The following is a 21,238-nucleotide window of genomic DNA, read 5'->3' as shown; positions in this document are numbered from 1 at the left end:
GATGCTTTGCTCCAGCCAACTTCCCTGCAGAGCCCAGCTTGAGATCTGAATCTAGCAACTGAATTTATTGTGGGAATATTTTTGTGCTTTTAATAGGAACCTATGACACAATTGGGTACATCATCAGAATTTATAAATGGAAAACACTAAGGCAATGAACCTGATGTTAGTTAAAGAGTATGATTCTAAATTTTTGGAAATAGCTAGGAATGTAGTACTTCTGCCAATATTTTATGAGGAATGAAGGTGGTTTAAGTCATGCTGTTAAAATGGCTGCATTGTCAGACTGCACGTTCCCAATATTTCGGGCTGGCCTTTATCCCTGCTGAAATGATGGAGGAATATATATCGCATGCTGTTGTAATGAACGTGTAGTAATGGTTGTGCGATGATTAGATCTTTGCTATTTAATCTTTCCACTTTCTAATTGCATCAATGTGTATGACTACCAAAATGCAGCTCTGTCAAGACTGAATAATCACAGTGAGAAATCAACAGAATTAGATGGAGCAAATATTAATGTTCGGCATAAATATTTTATTATGCAAAGGGCCACCTGTGAAACCTATCATTGAAGTGTATTAACCCTTGCTGAGTATATAAATGAGAATAAATAAATAACGATAATACTGTGATGTACAGTTTCATTTATAGATACAACAGAATAGCAAGCACCCATTTTACTACAATTTTCTAATTCTGCTATAATCCATTTTATTCTCCCCACATTTTATTCACCCCCGCCATCCAGGTGCCTACATTCGTCTGCACACCTGGATTAATTAACCTACCCATCACACGTTTTTGAAATATGGGAGAAACTCAGAGTATACAGAGAAAGCCTACGCAGTCATAGGGAGAACATGTCAACTCCACACACACACACACACACATCACTGGGGATCAGAGTAGAACCTGGGTATCACCCTGCCTCCCTTCTCATCCTTTTTTTTTGTATTTTTTATTTTGCAATGAGCTTTCTTTTCAAAGATATCGGGGAGGATGTTTGAAGGCACCATGGGAACTTTGGTAAACAAAGTATGGTGGCTTCAACACAGTATGTGGGCCAGATAAGTGACCGCGATCCAAGGCGGAATATGCACATTCTCTTTGTGGGGTTCTTCTGGGTGCTATGGTTTCCTCCAAAATCACAAAGATATGTGAGTTGGTAGATTCACCAACCACTGTAAATTGTCCCTAATGTTAGGAGAGTGATAGAATCTGGAGAGTATTAATGAGAATATGAAGAGAAGATACAACAATGGATTAGTGTAAGTAATGGTTGATGGTCAGCGTGGAATTAGTGTCCTAATCAGCATGTTGCTGTCATGTATCATTCGTTGATTATATTTACAAGGAATGAAGAATCAGAATAGGATCAATGGGATTGTACTGAAGCTCCTACTATAAGTGAAGATTAATGCCAATGAACAGAACCCCTTTCAGTTTCTCTCTCTGGAGTTGATGGAAATTGGATCATTTGCCCAAGCTTTTCCCATGTCTTGTCTTGTCCATACTGCACCAACCACCACCACTGGGCTATAAATGTGCAGGAGCAGTGTGTGGTTAAGTGCCTTGCTCAAGGACACACTCACTGCCTCGGCTGAGGCTCAAACTAATGAGTTTGGATCGCTAGCCCAAAGTCTTAACCACTTAGCCACATGCTAGGCAGCCATCTTTTCCTTTTCACTCCTAAAAATAACTAGGTAGTGTTAGAAGCCACTGAAATAACAGTGATCTCACACACTCTACTGCTGAAGAAAAAAAGTTAGCGAATGTCCAATTGTGGGGAAAATAGCAGTGCTTCATACAAATACTGAGCACAAAATCATAGCATTGTTGCTACTGTTTGTTTCCATCTGAGCTTGCTATGCTAAAATATTAATGCTCGTGTGTGAATAGATATTTGTTTACATCTGAAGTGGATGAAACAGAAATTGCTCATTCTCTATGTTTTGTTCTTATTCAGGGATGTGAATATCTTGCTTTAAGCAAGGGAAGTTTTAAAGCGGCTGCTAAACTGAAAATTTTTGATCCATTTTCCTGCCTTCACAAGGCTGCTGCCTATGAACTGGTGTATTCCCCTGGACCAAAGTACAAAACACAGAGGGTGTTTGCTGAAAGGATAGAAAAGGAACTAAAGAGGAGCCACCATAAGGCCCATCCTGCTGCTTCACGTTCATTTGACCTCCACTCTTTGAAGCCTAGACCTTTTCACTTTTCATATCAAAAGAGTCAGTTAAAAGAGGAAATACACAGCTCTCTCCCACTGCTAGAAGACAACATCAGGTAGGAGTCAGGAGTTCTCACTTCAATATTGTGGCTTATCCCTTGAGATTTTTCTCTTTCAAAAATATCGAGCCAATTGATCATGTATGGACTAGTTTTTGATGTGTGCAACATTTAAGAAAAACATGACCTTATAAAATATACTGGTTATGGCTTGCTTAACAACATCAGATCTGTAAAACAGACGTATGGACGTACTGTAATGGTATTCGGAACTGTAACTCCTCATTAACAGTTTTGTTTTGGTAGTAACTAACGGAGCCTGCAAATGTTGCCCTAACTAATCTTTAAGTCGCAATAATGCAAGTAATCTTCTGCTCAGGTGCTGATGCATTAATGAAATGCAAGCTCCTACTGGTGTGTTTTAAAAGAATTGCATGTTTGTACTTCGATAATTTTCCCCAGTGCTATCAGATAAGGTGAGAACCAGGATAACACATACACAAGCACAGCATCAGTCAGAATTGCAGTTATGGTGTCACCAAGAGAAATATCCACTGGTTCTCATTATTTTCCATTGGTTAGGGACATAAATCACTGTTCCCTCCCCCCTCCCCCATTAATACCAGCTGGGATCTAAATTTGGAAATGTCAGCCAAACACCACAATGTCAGAAGTACATCAGCAGACAAACTAATACATCTCCTGCGACACCAACTCCCAAAACTCACAAGCTCAACTCCAACCCCACACAACCGACACTGATTGAATATAAAGGAACTTTCACAACTCAGCAACAAAACAGATATAATTAAGCATTTTGCATTTTCACATGCAGTACAGGACTGGATTTTAAAAGTACTGAAGCCTGAAAGGCAGTTGATTTTTCTTTTAGCTTTCCATTCTTTGTTTTCTAACTGGCAAAAATTTATGGACAAATGGTAAGCTCCATGAAGACTTGGGCTGTGGAAAATCTAAGTACACAAGTATTCCGGCTTCCATGTTTCTCCTTCGATTAGTTTCTGGAATTACAAAACATAACGGTGGTGATGAGGAAGTTTCAAAACAAATCTGAGACAACTACTTACCTCAGTGCAGCACTGTACTTTCTTCAGAAGGGGAGAAAAACGTTCAAGTTTTTAAAAAAGGCAGAAAATGGATGAAATTAACAAGCAACTTGTACAACCACAGGTTCATAAACAGTGAGTACCAGGTGATAATAATAAGGCAGTACAGTAATGTAGTGGGTGGCACATCGATTTACAATACAAAACCTGCCTGGCTGAACAAATTGTGTTACCATTGTGCCAGGGGCTCACATACACCAGACCAAAGCAGATTTCAAGGTGAAACTTACAGGAAATGCAACAAAGTAGGACACTTACAAAAGCTTGTCAGGCAGACAAGAATAAATGAACTGCACAAGGAAGAGAAAAATACAAGAAGTCAAGTTGCAGTTTTGAAAAGAGCACTAATCTGCATGATGTTGATGAAAAATCTGATGATGATGAGAGTGACACAGAACTGAGTAGCCTTAAGATTTACTGTGTGAAAATTAACAAGAAACAAGCAATATAGCTTACATCAGAAGTGAACAGCAAATTAATTAAAATGGAATTGGACACTGGCTCGGCTGTTTCAGTCATTCCAATAAATGAGTTTGAACAGCATTTCAAAGATATTGGACAGAAGCCAATATATATCCAACTAAGAGCTTATACTGGAGAAAAATAATGCCTGTGGGATAGACATTTGCAACAATGAAATACTACAACCAGCAAGCCACATTGGGTTTGTATGTGGTAAAAACAGGACGTGAGGCTGCAATTGGCTGAGACAACTACAACTTGGTTAGAGATCCCTTTTCATGCCAAATACCCTGCAATAGAGCCAGCTGAAAGTGAATTTAATAAGGTACAGGACAATACCACAGCAGTGTTCAATAATGCCATTGGAAAACGCCAACTTATCAAGGGTAAAATAGTGTCAAACAAAAATGCCACACCAAGTTTTACAAAGCCCAACTGGTAAGGTAGCCAGTGAGCTAGATTGCAATGAGGCTAAAGGAATTCTTTTCAAAGTTGAGCGGTCCCAGTACCCAAGAAAAATGGGTCTGTTAGGATCACCATCAATTCAGTACTGAAAATAGATCAATAACCTCTGTCCAGGATAGGAGGTATCTTTGCAGACTTTTCTGGTGGGTAACACCGTCAAAGTGGACTTAGCTGAGGCCCACCTACAGAAGGAGATTGAACTGTTTCTCTCCATAAACACTCACAAAAGCCTTTATCACCACCATAGGCTTTTTTTTGGAGCAACTGCCCTCTGGCCAGAATCTATAGACAAGGCTGCCCTGCCACTCGGTTTTACCTGGATGACATAATTCTTATTTGTGACAATGACAAGGAACATCTTGAAAATCTAAAGGCAGAAGATTATAGGGTCAGAACACAATGCAGCAAGTGTGAATTCCTTAAACCAAGTATCACTTATTGTGGTTACACCATTGATGCACAAGATTTACACAAGTGTGCCGAGAAAGTTCAAGCAGTGTTGGATGCCTCAAGGCCAAAGCATGTGTCATAGTTATGGTCCTTTGCAGGATTTGTCAATTTTTATAGCAAGTTCCTCCCAAACCTGGCTACAGTACTCCATCATTTGAACTCATTACTACAGATTGGGAAGAAATGGCAATGGACAAAGCAAGGTGAGGTAGCTTTCCAAAAACCAAAGCAAATGGTGGCATCAGACACTGTACTTACACATTATGATCCACACCATCCAGTGAAGTTTGCCAGAGATGTCTCGCCAGATGGTATGGGTGCAATCATGTCATACGTTATGAGTGATCGAAGTGAACACCCTATGGCCTTTGCATCACATTACTTTATCGCTGTAGAGATTATAGAGAAGCCTTGAGTCTGGTTTAGGGTGTAAAACGTTTCAAGCAGTACCTGTATGGGAGAGAGTTTACCCTCATCACTAATCATCAATCACTAGTGACCACCTTCAATCCAAAGAAGGCTGTTGCAAAGGTGTTCGACTAACAGGAGCACAAATGCAGAGATAGGCTGTTTCTTGGAGGACACAATTACAAGGTCGAATTCAAGAGGACAACTAGTCATGGAAGTGCTGATGGATTGTCCCGTTTACCCTTGGAGAAGAAAATAACTGAAGTATTTGCAACAAAGGAAACTCTTGAAGTATTCTCCAACACAAATTGAAAGTTTCCCTATTACGGCAGTGATGATCCAAAGGGAACCATGAAAAGATCTTACACTGTCTCAGGTCTACATGGCAACCCAAAATGGCTGGAATGAGCAGCAGGGATTTCAGTTCCCCATTTTTACCAGCATCAAAATGCTGTTGATGGAGATTGCCTTATGTGGGGATTGAGCGTTGCTGTACAGTCAAAGCTGAGAGCTAAAGTGTTGAGTGGAGCTATATGCCAGTTATCTAGGCATTTTCAAAATGAAAGCATTGGATCGAAACAATGTCTAGTGGCCAGGGATAGATCAGCAGATCGGGCAGGTTGCAGTGTACTATTTCGGATGCCAACATGTCCAAAAGATGAGAAGAACACTACCTGTATATGCCTGGGAAAGGACTGTCTGTCACCGCTGTCAGAAAAGGCATTATCCCACAAGAATAAAAAAATTCCTCCACAGCAATTAAATATTTAGACCTGAATAGGACAATTTAAAATTTACTATGCTGTGGATGTCTATCTATATAGCATAGTGCATGTGTATATATATGTATGTATATACATAATGGCAAAAGGGTATTACGTTACATATTTGAGTTGCGATGCATTCTTTATTGAGTTGGAGTTTATAGCATAACAGGGAGGAGTGTTGTGTGTTTAATTTTTCAGAATTGTTTGATTAAGCATTCTTTGTTTACATAATTCATTATGGGTATTATGTACCAGTATGTGAATGGCATATGTCACTATGCCACCACGTTCTATGTGCACACCTCACTAAAGAAAATCTAGGTACACAAGTATTCTGGACTCCCATGACTGTCTTTTCATCAGTTTCTGGAGTGACAAAACATAACAATAAATTTCATGATATCACATGTAGGAGTGAAGTGCAAGTGATTTATAACTGTCATCTGAACCTCATGATTAAATTACTGCTTTGTAACCTCTCCTAATGTAGGTAACTTCTTAATAAAGATTCTGCTCTGAACTGTAGATATCTAAGAATTTTTTTTTGTTCACAAGAGTTGCATTTTATATTTTGTTAAAGGTCTAATTGAAAAGAAAATCATCGGCAAGTTCTAAAACCCCAAGTATATACACAGTGGCATACAAAAGTTTGGGCACCCCAGTCAAAATTTCTGTTACTGTGAATAGCTAAGTGAGTAAAAGATGACCTGATTTCCAAAAGGCATAAAGTTAAAGATGACACATTTCTTTAACATTTTAAGCATGATTACTTTTTTATTTCCATCTTTTACAGTTTCAAAATTTAAAAAAAGGAAAAGGGCCCAAAGCAATAGTTTGGGCACCCTGCATGGTCAGTACTTAGTAACACCCCCTTTAGCAAGTATCACAGCTTGTAAACGCTTTCTGTAGTCAGCTAAGAGTCTTCCAATTTTTGTTTGGGGGATTTTTGCCCATTCTTCCTTGCAAAAGGCTTCTGGTTCTCTGAGATTCTTGGGCCGTCTTGCATGCACTACTCTTTTGAGGTCTATCCACAGATTTTCAATGCTGTTTAGGTTGGGGGACTGTGAGGGCCATGGCAAAACCTTCAGCTTATGCCTCTTGAGGTAGTCCATTGTGGATTTTGAGGTGTGTTTAGGATCATTATCCTGTTGTAGAAGCCATCCTCTTTTCATCTTCAGCTTTTTTTACAGATGGTGTGATGTTTGCTTCCAGAATTTGCTGGTATTTAATCAAATTCATTCTTCCCTCTACCAGTGAAATGTTCCCCGTGCCACTGGCTGCAACACAAGCCCAAATCATGATTGATCCACTTCCGTGTTTTTGGAGAGGCGTTCCTTTCGTGAAATTCTGCATCCATTTTTCTCCAAATGTACCTTTGCTCACTGACACCAAAATGTTCCATTTTAACTTCATCAGTCTGCAGGACTTGTTTCAAGAATGCATCAGGCTTGTTTAGATGTTCCCTTGCAGACTTCTGATGTTGAATTTTGTGGTGAGGATGCAGGAAAGGATTTCTTCTGAGGACTCTTCCATGAAGGTCATATTTGTGCAGGTGTCGCTGCACAGTAGAACAGTGCACCACCACTCCAGAGTCTGCTAAATCTTCCTGATGGTCTTTTCCAGTCAAACGGGGGTTTTGATTTGCTTTTCTAGCAATCCTACAAGCAGTTCTCTCGGAAAGTTTTCTTGGTCTTCCAGACCACAACTTGACCTCACCGTTCCTGTTAACTACCATTTCTTAATTACATTACGAACTGAGGAAACAGCTACCTGAAAACACTTTGCTATCTTCTTATAGCCTTCTCCTGCTTTGTGGGCATCTTTTATTTTAATTTTCAGAGTGCTAGGCAGCTGCTTAAAGGAGCTCATGGCTGCTGATTGTTGGGACAAGGTTTGAGGAGCCAGGGTATTTATAAAGCTTTGAAATTTGCATCACCTGGCCTTTCCTAATGATGACTGTGAACAAGACATAGCCCTAACAAGCTAATTAAGGTCTGAGACCATGGTAAAAGTTATCTGAGAGATCAAATCTATTGCAGTGCCCAAACTTTTGCATGGTGCTCCTTTCCTTTTTTTCACTCTAAAATTGTACAAAACAAATATAATACACTAATCTTGCTTAAAATGTTGAAAAGAATGTTTTTTCTTCTGAATAAAAATACTGTAAAAAGAAAAGAAAAGAATGTTTCATCTTTATCTTTAACTTTATGACTTTTGGAGATCAGTTCATCTTCTACTCACTTAACTATTCATAGTAAAATAAATTTTGACCAGGTGTGCCCAAACTTCTGCATGCCACTGTATATTTTAAACTATACCAACTATACCAATATTTCATCAGTTACCAGAGATTTTACTTTCTATGTATGCTTAGTGTCAATAAGCATTGTATCTGAATGCAGGATCATAGCCAGTACATTGCAGATTAAAGCTATGGAGGACTGTTTTTTAAGTTGAAGCACTATGTTCAAAGTCCCTCTGTTTTAAAGAAGCTCCTCTATGAACTCTGAGCCTGTCAGTTTTGCCCTGGAATGGTCCTAATATTCTTCAGTCATGCTTCCAGGCTTAGTGATTGGCAGAGTGGAGAACTATATCAATAAAATATACAGCAGAGGACTCTGATCATCACTAACAACCAGCTGGTCCCAGAAATGTTGCATTTGAAATGAGATATTTGTTAAGTGGCATGTTTTAATATTAATCTTCCAGTGGGGTGCTGGTCTGATGGCAATGTATGTTGGTGTCCTAACATGCTGTGTCACACAATGTCTCTTATATTGTGCATTCCCAGTCTCAGCTGGGCTGTTTGAAGAGGTGCCAAATGCAAACACAGAGGAGAGAAACCTGAGGGCGGATCAACCTGTTACACTCAGCATTCAATTAAATGATTCAGTTGGCAGAGAACTGGAACCCCTTTAAAGTGCTCTTCAAGCCACATGATTAATCCACAAACTTTTCATCGATATCTTCCTTATAAATCTGCAGTCCTGTGAGATATATCAAAGCTTTTTAAAAAATAACAAAATGATGCTCTGAAATGTTGAATTCTTTTTGTTATTTTAAATATCGATTAAATTGTTTATCCCACTTCCTTTTTGATGTGCAGTTTAAGGGCACGTGTGGAATCTATTTACCCTTAGGCACCAAACCTTTTTGTTAATGTCTGAACCTAGATAGTACATGGTTAACCGGTCTTGTAATGAAAGGGTGAAACCAAATCAGCTTGGCTGTCTCTTCTCTGAGTTCACTGTACTCAGCATTGACTGAGCATCATATCATGTGAGGAAGTTCCAAGGGTGGCAGACACATAGAATGCTTTCTGGTGTGACCGACTCCACTCTAAGTGCCTCAATGAATTTATTTCCAAACAATCTAGTGAGCCTTGGAGGGTTTAGCTGCCAAACCGGACCTAGATTATATTATGAAGCAGTATTCATAGAGTAACACACTCAAAATGCTGGAGGAACTCAGCATACCAGGCAGCATCCATGGAAAAGAATAAACAGTCGACGTTTCAGCATGAGACCCTTTATCGGGACTACTCTATTCATTGAGTAATGGAGCACTACAGCAAAGAATCAGGGCCTTTGGTCCAACTGGTCCCATCTGCCTGTAACCAGACAATAGCCCTCGATACCTCTCCTATCCAAACTTCTCTTAAATGTTACAATTGGATAACATTGTAACTGCAAAATGTTTAATTTTGTTCAATTACAAAATTATAAAATTGCAAAATGTTACAACAGTCTCTCAAACATTACCATACTAACTTACCTGTTGCCAGCACGTTTATACAATACAGCTTTAGCAAAAGTGGTCATCGCACAGCAATCATAAAGGCAGAAGTTTTATCTTCACAGGGGTTACCCTGCCACTCTCCTAAGAGAGGAGAAATGCACCAGCTCGGAGCTGGGTATCTGTGAGGAGAAGCAAACTAACAGCATCAGCAGCAAAACTGTATCTCACTACAATCTGTAACCTCCTGGTCTGGCACATCCTTCACTCCTTGATCACCATCACACCTTGAAACCTTTGGGTCAAGGTGGAGTGTAGAAGCAGTATCAAGAACATGCTGGGATTAAGTGCACTGGTAAAGCTTTGTCAGATGGAATTCATTGTTAGGAGGTATGAGGTTATCTACTCAGGAACTACAAAGACAAATCAGACTATTTCCTTAAGGCTAAAGATCAGAAACACTAAAACTGAAAGGATTTGGATGTGCAGGAACACATGTTAGCGTATAGGTCTTTTTTTTTTAAATGAATCAAATGTTTATCTCCATAAAGGTACATAACAAAGGGAAAGAGGTTGTGCTTCATTTGCACAAAACAATTGTAGGACTATTTGGGAGGCTGAGTAGGTGATAGATAGGACATACAGATCAGTTGTCACCCCCAAGGTGCAGGACACAGGAGAATGGGTGATAAGAAGGGGAAAGGGGCTAAACAGCCAGTGTAGAGTAGCCCTCAGGCTAGTCCACTCCACAACAGGTATACTATTTTGGATAGATACTGTTGGGGGGATGTCCTAGCAGAGAAATGTTACAGTGGTCGGGTCTGCCTCTGTGACTCAGGAGGGAAGGGGGGAGACAAGGCAAGCTGTGGTGAAAGGGGATGCATTAGGGGAACAAAAAGGGGGTTCTATGGGCAAGAACAAGATTCCCAAATGGTTTGTTGTCTCCTGGATGCCAGGGTCCAGGACATCTCAGCATTCTTAAGTGGGCGGGTGAACAGCCAAAGGTCGTAGTCCATGTAGATACCAATGACATAGGAAGGATGAGTGATGAGGTACTGCAAAGTGAGTTCAGAGTGTTAGATGCTAAGTTAAAGGACAAAGCCTACAGTGTTGTGATCTCAGGGTTTCTCCTGTGCTAGGAGCCAGTGAGGCCAGAAATAGGATCAAATGGTCTAGCGTGTGGCTAAGGAGAGAGGATGCGTGAGAGAAGTTTGTGTAGGGGAACACTTTGCATCTAGTGATCACAATGCCATTAGTTTCAAAGTAAATATGGAAAAGAATAGGTCTGGTTCATGGGTTCAAATTCTTAATTGGAGAAAGGCTATTTTGATGGTATCAGAAAGGATCCGGCAAATGTGGATTGGGACAGGCTGCTGTTTGGTAAAGGTGTACAGTACTTGGTAACTAGGAGGCCTTCTAAAGTGAAATTTTGACAGCACAAAGCTGTGTACATTTCTGTCAAAATAAAAGGTAAAGGAGATATGTTTAGGGAGACCTGGATTTCAAGAGATATTGGGGCCCTGGTCAAGAAACAAAAGGAGATGCATAGCAGGTATAGGCAGGCAGGAACAAATGTGGTGCTTATGGAATATAAGAAATACAAGAGATCACTGAAGAAAGAAATCAGGAGGGCTAAAAGAAAACATGAAGTTCCCCTAGCAGACAAGGTGAAAGAGGATCATAAGGGATTCTACAGATATGTTAAAAAGCAAAAGAATTGCAAGGGACAAAGCTGGTCCTCTAAAAGACCAAAATGGTAATCTATGAGTGGAGACAAAAGAGATGGGGGAGATCTCAAATGGATTTTTTTGCATCAGTATTTACTCAGAAGACAGTATAGAGTCTATAGAAGCTGGGCAATTCAGCAGCGAGGTCATGGCCCCTTTACAGATTACAGAGGAGGAGGTGTTTGCTGTCTTTTTAGGCAATTTAGGATGAATAAATCCCCAGGGCCCGACAAGGTGTTTCCTCGGACCCTGTGGGAAACAAGTGTAGAAAGTGCAGGGGACTTGCAGAGATACTTAAAGCATCCTTAGTACCGGAGGATTGGAGGACAGCCAATGTTGTTCGGCTGTTCGAGAAACGCTCTAAAAATAAACCAGAAAATTATAAGCCTATGAGCCTGACATCAGTAGTGGGAAAGTTATTGGAGAGTATTCTAAAGGACTGGATATACAAATAGTTGGATAGACAGGGACTGATTAGGAATAGTCAGCATGGCTTTGTGTGTGGTAGGTCATATTTAACCAATCTTATAGAGATTTTTGAAGAAGTTACCAAGAAAGTGGATGAAGACAAGGTGGTGGATGTTGTCTGCATGGATTTCAGCAAGGTATTTGACAAAGGCCGAATGGGAGGTTGGTCAGGAAGGTTCAGTTGCTTGGTATTCAGCACAAGGTAGTAAATTGGATTAGACATTGGCTTTGTGAGTGAAGCCAGAGAGTAGTAGTAGATAGTTGCCTCTCTGACTGGAGGCCTGTGACTACTGGTGTGCCGCAGGGATCAATGCTGGATCCATTGTTGTTTGTCATCTATATCAATGATCCTAATGATAATGTGGTTAGCTGTATATGCAAATTTGCAGATGCATCAAGACTGTGGTTGTAGTGAACAGTGAGGAAGATAATCAGAGCTTACAGCAGGATCTGGACCAGCTAGAAAAATGCAGATTAATGAGAGATGTTGCACATCAATAGGACCAACCAGGGTAGGACTTACACAGGGTAGGGCATTGAGGAGTGTGGTAGAAAAAGCTATTTGGGAATACAGATCCATAATTAATTGAAAGTGGCGGCACAGGTAGATAGGTTTGTAAAGAAAGCTTTTGGCACATTGGTCTTTATAAATCCAGGTATTGAGGTCATGAGATGGGATGTTATGTTGAAGTTGCATAAGACATTGTTGAGGCCTAATTTGGAGTATTGTGTGCAGTTTTGGTCACCTACCTAGCAGAAAGATGTAAATAAGATTGAAGAAGTACAGAGAAAATTTACAAGGGTGTTGTTCAGTCTGGAGAACCTAAGTTATAAGGAAAGATTGAATAAATTAGGACTTTATTCCTTGGCAGGTAGCAGATTGATAGGATATTTGATAGAGGTATACAAAATTATCAGGAATATTAATAAAGTAAGTGCAAGCAGGCTTTTTCTACTGTGATTAATTGGGACTACAACTAGAGGTCATGGGTTAAGGATGAATAGGCATCCGTTAGTCTCGAGAGACCATGTATTTGTGCCTTGGGAAGTTTCCTGGGCGCAGGCCTGGGCAGGGTTGTATGGGAGACCGGTAATTGCCCATGCTGCAAGTCTCCCCTCTCCACGCCACCGATGTTGTCCAAGGGAAGGGTAAGGGCCGATACAGCTTGGCACCGGTGTTGTCGCAGAGCAATGTGTGGTTAATTGCTTTGCACAAGGACACAACTCACTGCCTTAAGGCTGAGTTATACTTGTGTGTACAGGCTACGCCACAGTCTTGATTTTCACTTCTGCAAAGCTCTACGCCATAGTGAGCATGCATTTTTGTGCACCAAAACGCTAGTTGGCGGTGGGGTTTCTATGCCACTGTGTTGAGTTACTTCATGAGAGACATGGACAAGGAAATGCATTTCAAACATTTTCGCATGTCAGCAGGTAGATTTGATTATTTGATTCATCTATTTCACATCGGTGAACTGACATGGCGGAGAAGAAGCAACCGGAAATGCGTAGGAGGAAATGCGATGCTACCAAGCGGACCAATCACAGTTGTTACGATCTGCGTCCCCGCGATGCACAAGTTACTTTTTTGGGGAGGTGCTACAACTCAGCATGAATATATCAGCTTTGAAGGGAGGAAAGATTCAGTAAAGGGTAAAGATTGAGCTGGACTTAATGAGTTGAATTATAGAAGAGTGTTGTATAAACTCCACAAATCTAATTGGTTGAGTATTTAAAATAAGAAAGGGATTTGACTGGGAAAATACCAAAATGACTTCCACAAGCATGAGAATCCAAGGAAGGGACATAATCTTAGTGCAAGAGTCAGGCCATTCAGGATTAAATGGTACAGAATAGGAACAGGCCCTTCAGCCCACAATGTTGTGCTGAACTGAATAGAATATTAAATGGCATTCCTTAATTAGGCCATGACTCTCCAATAAACCAAGGACTAAGGATGATCTGCGAAATAAAACTTCAACTGATTTTACCTGTGCCTTCTCACTGAGTCCTTTTTTTAATGAACTGCTCTCACTCTCCACATCGGGGCTCTTACTCCACCTCCTCACACCAAAGGCACTTGAGCCGAAGCCTTCAAGAAGTTCAAAACAAGAGATTTTTTATTATTACAAGGGATAGATGAAATCTGAAACTTTCTCCCATACAACATGATGGGCTCTTGCGAAAAATGAAATTTTCAATACTGAAATAAATGAAGTTTTATGATGTCAATGTAATGAAAGGATGGGATCAAAACCAGGCAGATGGAATTCAAGTACCCATCAGCCAGGATCTGATTGAATGGCAGAATGGACTCATAGGTCCTGCTTCAGCATTCCCGAGCAAAAGCCCAGCTGTGTTGCCCTCTGTTCCAGCGGCACCATCAACAGCACTGAACTGCATCATATATATCAACACTTCAGCTGCAAGTGCAGGAAAATGGCCAATCAATAATTTCCACTAAATGGCAAAAAAAGGCTTTCTAACTTTGCAAGGTGTGAGAGAGCTCTTATCATTATCTGGATGATATGTTGCCATAAAAGAAACTAAGAAACATGATGCCATCCATAAAGACATAGAAATTTTACGGTATGGTGCTGTATTTTTATAGTATAACTAATGAGGTTAGGTTGGACAAGCTAGGGCTTTTTGCTTTGGAGTGAAGGAAGATGAGAGGAAACTTTACAGAGGTGTGCAAGATGACAAGAGACATAGATAGAGTGGATAGTCAAAGACTTCTCCCAAGGTAGAAATGGCTAATAACAGGGAGCATAATTATAATGTGATTGGAGGAAAATATAGGCAATCTGTCAGACATGAGTTCTTTATAGCGAGTGGTGTGTGCCTGTAATGCCCTGCTAGAGTGATGGTAGAGGCAGATACATTAGGGGCATTTAAGAAACTCTTAGATAGGAGCATGGATGATAGAAGAAATGTAGGACTACAATATGACGAATGAAGGGTTAGATTGATCTTAGAGTAGCTTAAAAGGCTGGTACAACATTGTGGACCGAAGGGCCTGTACAGTGCTGTGGTGTTCTATTTCTATGTTCTATCAAAGGCAGCCATTAGGTCCATTAAACTCATCCTTGGTTTTTGGTAGAGCATTCATTTATATCCATTACTGGAATCTTATTCTGCTTTCATGCAAGTTCTATCTCCCTTAAGTACCTGTGGAATTCCTTTTAAAATTTTAAATCGAGTCTGCTTTCACCCTGCTTGATATTCATTGTAGTTCAGATAATAAATACTCAATGCACGAAAAGATTTTCCTTATCTCTCCTTTGATTTTCTTCTCCATCACCTTGAGCCTGTATTCTGTGGTTCTCAATGCTTCAAACAATGGGAACAGCTTCTCCTTATTTACCTTACTTAGAACATTAATGATATTGTACAATTATTTCAAATATCTTCTCAATTTCTCTTGACCCAAGGAGAACAATCCCACCCCATCCACATAACTGCCATTTCCACATCTGCTCTTGCTAGTCTTTGACAAATTTCTATAGATGCACAGTGGAGAACATCCTAACTGGCTGCCTCACAGCATGGCATGGAAACACTAAAGTTGTTGCAAGAAAGAGACTGAGGATGAATCCAAGTGCAGGACACAGGAGGTAGATTCATGAGGCATTAGTGCCATCGCGAACAGGGAACCTGTATCCAGGAGAGTCTTTACACGGAGACAAGGTGTGGTGAACTAGATATACCTGTCTGACTGCTCCTGTGGCTCCTCCCACAGACCCCTGTATAAAGGCGACTGTGGGCTGCTGCTCTTCCTCATTTTCCCAGGATGTAGTGTTGTTTATTCTTCCAGTCAATAAAAGCCGATATCTCACTTCCTACGTCTCAGCGTGAGTTATTGATGGTGCATCACAAGGTTTACGTAGAGTATCCAGGAAATGATGCAGAGCTCAGAACTGCCAGTCCTAGGGAATCAGGAAACAAGGTTTACTCACACTAGAGTCAACCAACAAACTGGCAAAGCAGGGCTGTGCCACCTGAGTTTTATCCTAAGTTCGCTAATAGGAACCAAGTGTGTGGTAATTAATGGGACTGGGAATGATTGGAAATCAGACGAGGGGATTAAGGCCCAATTAAAGAGGTAATAGCAAGACAGGGAATTGCCAGGCGGGACCATGACGAATGCCAAGGAATAAAGGAATAGAAGGGCCTATTCCAGGCCATCCTCCCTTCTCACTACTACCACCAGGCAAGAGGTACAGAAATCTTAGGATCCTACAACACCAGGGTTCAGGAACATTTAATACCCCACAACCATCAGGCTCCTGAACCCTAGTCTCCACTACTCTGCTGTGATTCTACGACTTACAATCTCACGTTCAAAGACTCTTTAAAACATATTCTTTTAATTGCTCACATAGTTTGTCTTCTTTGCACATTGGCTGTTTGTCAGTTTTTGTCTGTTTCTGCACAGTTTTTTCATAAATTCTATTGTATTTATTTTTTCCAGTAAATGCCCGCAAGAAATTGTATCTTACTGTAGCATATTGTGCCATGTACATAGTTCGATTGTAAATGTATTTTAAACTTTGAACTACATCCTCACTAAAAGCCTTCACATTCCCTCTAAAATGTTGTGTCCAGAAGTGGGGTCAATAGTCATCTGTCACTCAGCAAGTGTATGAAAGATGTTCTGTAGATAGATAGATAGATAGATAGATAGATACTTTATTCATCCCCATGGGGAAATTCAACTTTTTTTTTCCAATGTCCCATACACTTGTTGTAGCAAAACTACTTACATACAATACTTAACTCAGTAAAAAAAAATTTTATTTTATTTGATTTGTTTAATTTATTTAATTTATTTGATTTGATAAACTACTTAAAAAGCCAAGAATCCCATATACCTTTTAACTGTGTTCTCAACTTTATTGCCACCTTCAAAGATTTGTGTACTTGCATTCCTCAGTCTCTCTGTTTCTGATTTCCACCTCAGAATTGTACCCAGCCTACCAAACTGTATCATCTTTTTCACATCCACCTATTCCATTAGCCTGCATAGATTCCCATGAAGCCTATTATTACCCTCCTTATTCTTCACAACACTTACAAGTTTTTTGAAACTATGCCCGATGGAGTGTTCTAGACCGAGTCAATAATATTAACATGGGCTTCATTGACACACTCTGTCACTCCATATAAAAACAAGGTCAAGTTAGTTCAGCCTTTTGGAAAACCCGTGTTGGCTTTTCTTTATTAATTCACATTTATAAAGGTCATCAAGGTAACTGCATGTAAGTATATATTCGTAAGTCCTTAAAGAAAAGTATACCTTTTGCAATTCCCTGATCTTCCATTTAAGGATCGAATTTTTTTTTAAATCATTGCCAGTTCCTGCAAGATTTCTTCCTTTGTTCTCTCAGTAATCAAGAAAGCATCTAGTTCAGACCAGCCTTTCTAGTTCTTCCTCTTTTTCTAACATGACCAATCGTTTCTTTCTCAATTACATTTTCTTTGACTTTGGAAGCATATTCTTCCTCGACATAGGTAGATGCAAAATATTCATTTAGTACTTCAGTTATTGCCAACACCCATCAACCTGTTTATACTTCTATGCTGAACTCTCAGATTCATTTTTATATTTGATGTTATTAATTCTCTTTCCACTTCCCCTCAGATATTTCAAGATTCATCCTGGTTCTCATTTGTATTTCAACTTTACATCTGCATGCCCCTCATTTTCCACCTCACCTGACACCTTTGGCTTAAAATATCCAACAGAATGGGTGCTGTGAAGGTGAAAATTGATTTCACCATAAGTGGAATAATGTTTTGCCCATTCTCCTGTGCTCACATGAAATTCAACTCCTAATTTCTCAGCCAGATTTTAGTTTGCCCGAATACTTTAACTCCAGCATAAAATTCTTCCAAGTCTCATTAATATGAGTGCATCAAGCAAAATTCAGTTCCAGCGCGATGTTCAACCTGAGTGGTGTGAGAAAATAATTTTTTACTAGCTCACAGAATAAATATTTTCACTCTCACCATTTCCCTTCAAACAGTTTTGTATAAAGGCTCTTACATTGCTCTTACAGAGATCTGTGACCTCTTGCAACTCTATTGCACTTGTGGATGGGCTGTTTTGAACAGGGAGATCATCCTAGTTTGCTAGCCTCGTGCCACTGCTATTGACCTCTGCCCATTTCACAATTAGGTCTTCTGTGCTATATCAGGGAAATCATTCAATCATCTGAAGATTTACTTCACTTTGTATCCATCCCACACTTAGAGTGAGCATTGCATGCATTCATGCCCTGCCTTCCTGTAGTATTGCTCCTTGCACACAAGAATTGCCTCAAGAAGATAAATGATGGAGGTCTCAAGGACCCCACAAAGGCGACTCTTCTCACAGCCAACCTGTCGCTCTATTCCAAGCCCCATTTGGGAGAAGATTGCCTCGCCTCACTGACAGAAGCAAAAAACTCAGGGGTGCACTCAAAGCTTCTTTGAAGATGCAATCCTTACTGATTGCCAGGAACTGCTGGCTTCTGGCTATTCAACATGGGAAAGGAGCACTCAGGATGGTATTGTGAATCAGGAGTTTGCACACACCTCATCGGCCACTTTCTGCCCCATCTGCAGAAGACTGCCACCTCAGAACCCACAAATCCCACGTAGAAAGAAGGCAATTTACCCTGTAAGCTACATGCAAGCAAGGAATTACATTGAAAATATACTTGACAATAAACTGATGGAACCTAATCCTGAGAAACTGATTTCTCCCAGAAACACCTGGAAGGAGATCTCCACGGCATCCTTGCATGAAGAGCAGACACTAATCTCGCCAGCTATCCCAGATTCACTGACACACTCCCCCTCGGATACTTTTCCATATCCCCATCCCATCTTTGCGGCATCCATTCGTTAAGGAGCAGTACTGCTGGAAAGAACCACTTCTCAGAGGAAAACAAGTAACTTTAATTTGTCTCACGCACATGATAGTGCAGCAGTTAGCGTAACACTACTGCAGTGCCAGTGATAACCGAATGGGGCTTGATGTCCACCATTGTCTGTAAGATGTTTGTACATTACATTCTCCACATGACAGTGTGGATTTCCTCCGGATGCTCGGATTTCCTCCCACATTCCAAAGTCATGCAGTTGGTTTTAGTGAGGTGTGAGCATGCTATGTTGGTGCCAGAAGAGTGGCGATACTTGCAGATTGCCCCCAGCACACCTTCAGACTGTGTTGGTCATTGACGTATTTCACGGTGTGTTTCACAAGCCCAGTAGTTTCCCAAATAGGAAACATCACTGTTAAGCAACTTTTCATTGCTTTCTTGAACAAGCCACTCACCACCGAGGTGCTGCTGCCATCAGGAAGAAGGTACAGGTGCCTCAGGACTCACACCAGAAGGTTCAAGAACGACTACCACCCCTTAACCAGCAGGGTTTTGAACATGAGGGGACCACATTCATTTAAGGACTCTGTTATCTCATTGTTTCATGCTCGTTATTTATTGCTATTCATTATCTGCATTCGCACAGCTTGTTTGTAGCTTACAGTTTCTGATGTTTACAGTTTACAGATTCTGTTTAGTTACTGTTCTATAGATTGGCTAAGTATGAAAAGAATCTCAGGGTTGTATGCTGTGACATGAATGTACTCTGATAATATATTTTACTTTGAACTTTGAAAGTAACGTTAAACAATTTATGAATGTTAGTGTATGGATTAGGGTTACATTCTCATAAGAAAATCAAAATTGAAAGATTTTATGGTACATTCTTAAATAAAATGAATTTTGAAATAAATTTGCAAATATATATTTAAATATATGATTATGTTAATTTAAAGAACAGAACACTCACAAGTGTGGACTATTGAACCTGTAGAGATGGGGCAATTGCTAATGTTGGGAGAAAGGGAAGGCAGAATCAATCATATCTTTATCCAAGGATGAAATTGCAGTCTCTTGTAATCTCCCTTCCCGCCTTTTCTCAACATCTTTAAAAGAAATCCAATGATCACTGAACCAGCTTTTGTATACTTTTTTTGATAAAGATTCTTGCAACAGTTCTTTTGATAGTTGATTCATACATTCACTTTGGAGTAATGTTGTTCTTTCAGATCAATCAAGATTTTCATTGCTTTTTCAAAATGGCGAAAAGATTTCTCTCAATTGTTTTGTCAATATTTGTGGATATGATCTTTTCTACCTCAGCTTGCATATTTCTAGTTGGATTAAAGCTTCATATGATGGAATAATTGACATTTAATTATATTTAGTGGCCACTTTATTAGGTACAACTGATTGTTAATGCAATAATTTAATCGGCTAATCATATGGCAGCAACTCAGTGCATAAAAGCATGCAGACATGAATAAGAGGACCAATTGTTGTTCAGACCAAACATCAGAATGGGAAAGAAATGTGATCTAAGTGACTGTGGAATGATTGTTGATGTCAGACATGGTGGTTTGAGTATCATAGAAACTGCAAATCTCCTGGGATTTTCAATGCCCAACAATCCCTAGAGTTTACAGAGAATGCTGCAAAAAAAAAATCCAGTGAGCAGCAAATCAATGTAAAGAGATTATTGTTAATGAGAGAGGTCAGAGGAGAATGGCCAGACTGGTTCAAGCAGACAGGAAGGCAACAGTAACTCAAATAACCACATGTTACGACAGTGGTGTGCAGAAAAACAGTTCTGAATGCACAGTATGTCAAACCTTGAAATGGATGGGCAATAGAAGCAAACAAACATGAACTCAGTGACCACTTTATTACATACCTACTGTACCTAATAAAGTGGCCACTGAGTGTATGTTCCCTTCATTTCTGGCAAGGCTATAACAAGACAACATTGACCAAAGCAAAGTTAACTGAAGAATTATTCTATCATTATTTCCAGCAAGACTCCTGTCTAATCGCTTTCTTCTCCATAGGCCAAAAGACACTGAGGTTGGCTGTGTAACTCAAGTGTTTCACCTACTGATATCAGTGACCTCAGCATAACCACAACAATTAAAATTCATTCTGTAGGGAGTGGGTGAGGGAGACAAGGAGTTCAGTAAAATGTCCTGTTGTTTTCCCTCAGATCATGCCAATGTAAATAGTCACAAAGAAGTGAAACTTGCTTTGGGAAGAGGATTTTTGATTTTAAGAGAAAATACAAAGACTTGCACCTTTTACAAGATTTCAAAACACTTTATACCTGATGATATACTTCTGAAACAAAAGAAAATGATGAAGGCTCACTGACCTGAAATGCTAACATTTTTTCTCTCTGTACAAATGCTGCCTAACCTACCTAGCATTTCTGCTTATGTCTAAAACATCCAACATCTGTGTTTTTTACTAATGAAGTTTAGCCAATTGATATTCAAAGTTCAAAGTAAATTTATTATCAAAGTACATATATGTCACTC

At 39.9% G+C, this 21,238-nt stretch overlaps 1 long non-coding RNA gene across 1 annotated transcript in view; it reads right to left on the bottom strand.

The window, feature by feature from the left end:
• Positions 1 to 634: 634 nt before the first annotated feature.
• Positions 635 to 21,238, bottom strand: part of LOC140740780 (uncharacterized) — a 45,797-nt gene continuing 25,193 nt past the window's right edge. Inside the window, exons 2-4 of the long non-coding RNA XR_012101922.1 lie at positions 15,549 to 15,767; positions 13,830 to 13,930; positions 635 to 3,251 (exon numbers count right to left, since the gene is read on the bottom strand). This is a non-coding gene — a long non-coding RNA (uncharacterized lncRNA). The remainder of the gene's footprint in view (positions 3,252 to 13,829; positions 13,931 to 15,548; positions 15,768 to 21,238) is intronic.

This window comes from Hemitrygon akajei, chromosome 17, assembly GCF_048418815.1.
Source record: "Hemitrygon akajei chromosome 17, sHemAka1.3, whole genome shotgun sequence".
Lineage (NCBI taxonomy): Eukaryota > Metazoa > Chordata > Chondrichthyes > Myliobatiformes > Dasyatidae > Hemitrygon > Hemitrygon akajei.
This window is presented reverse-complemented; position numbering and strand designations above follow the sequence as displayed.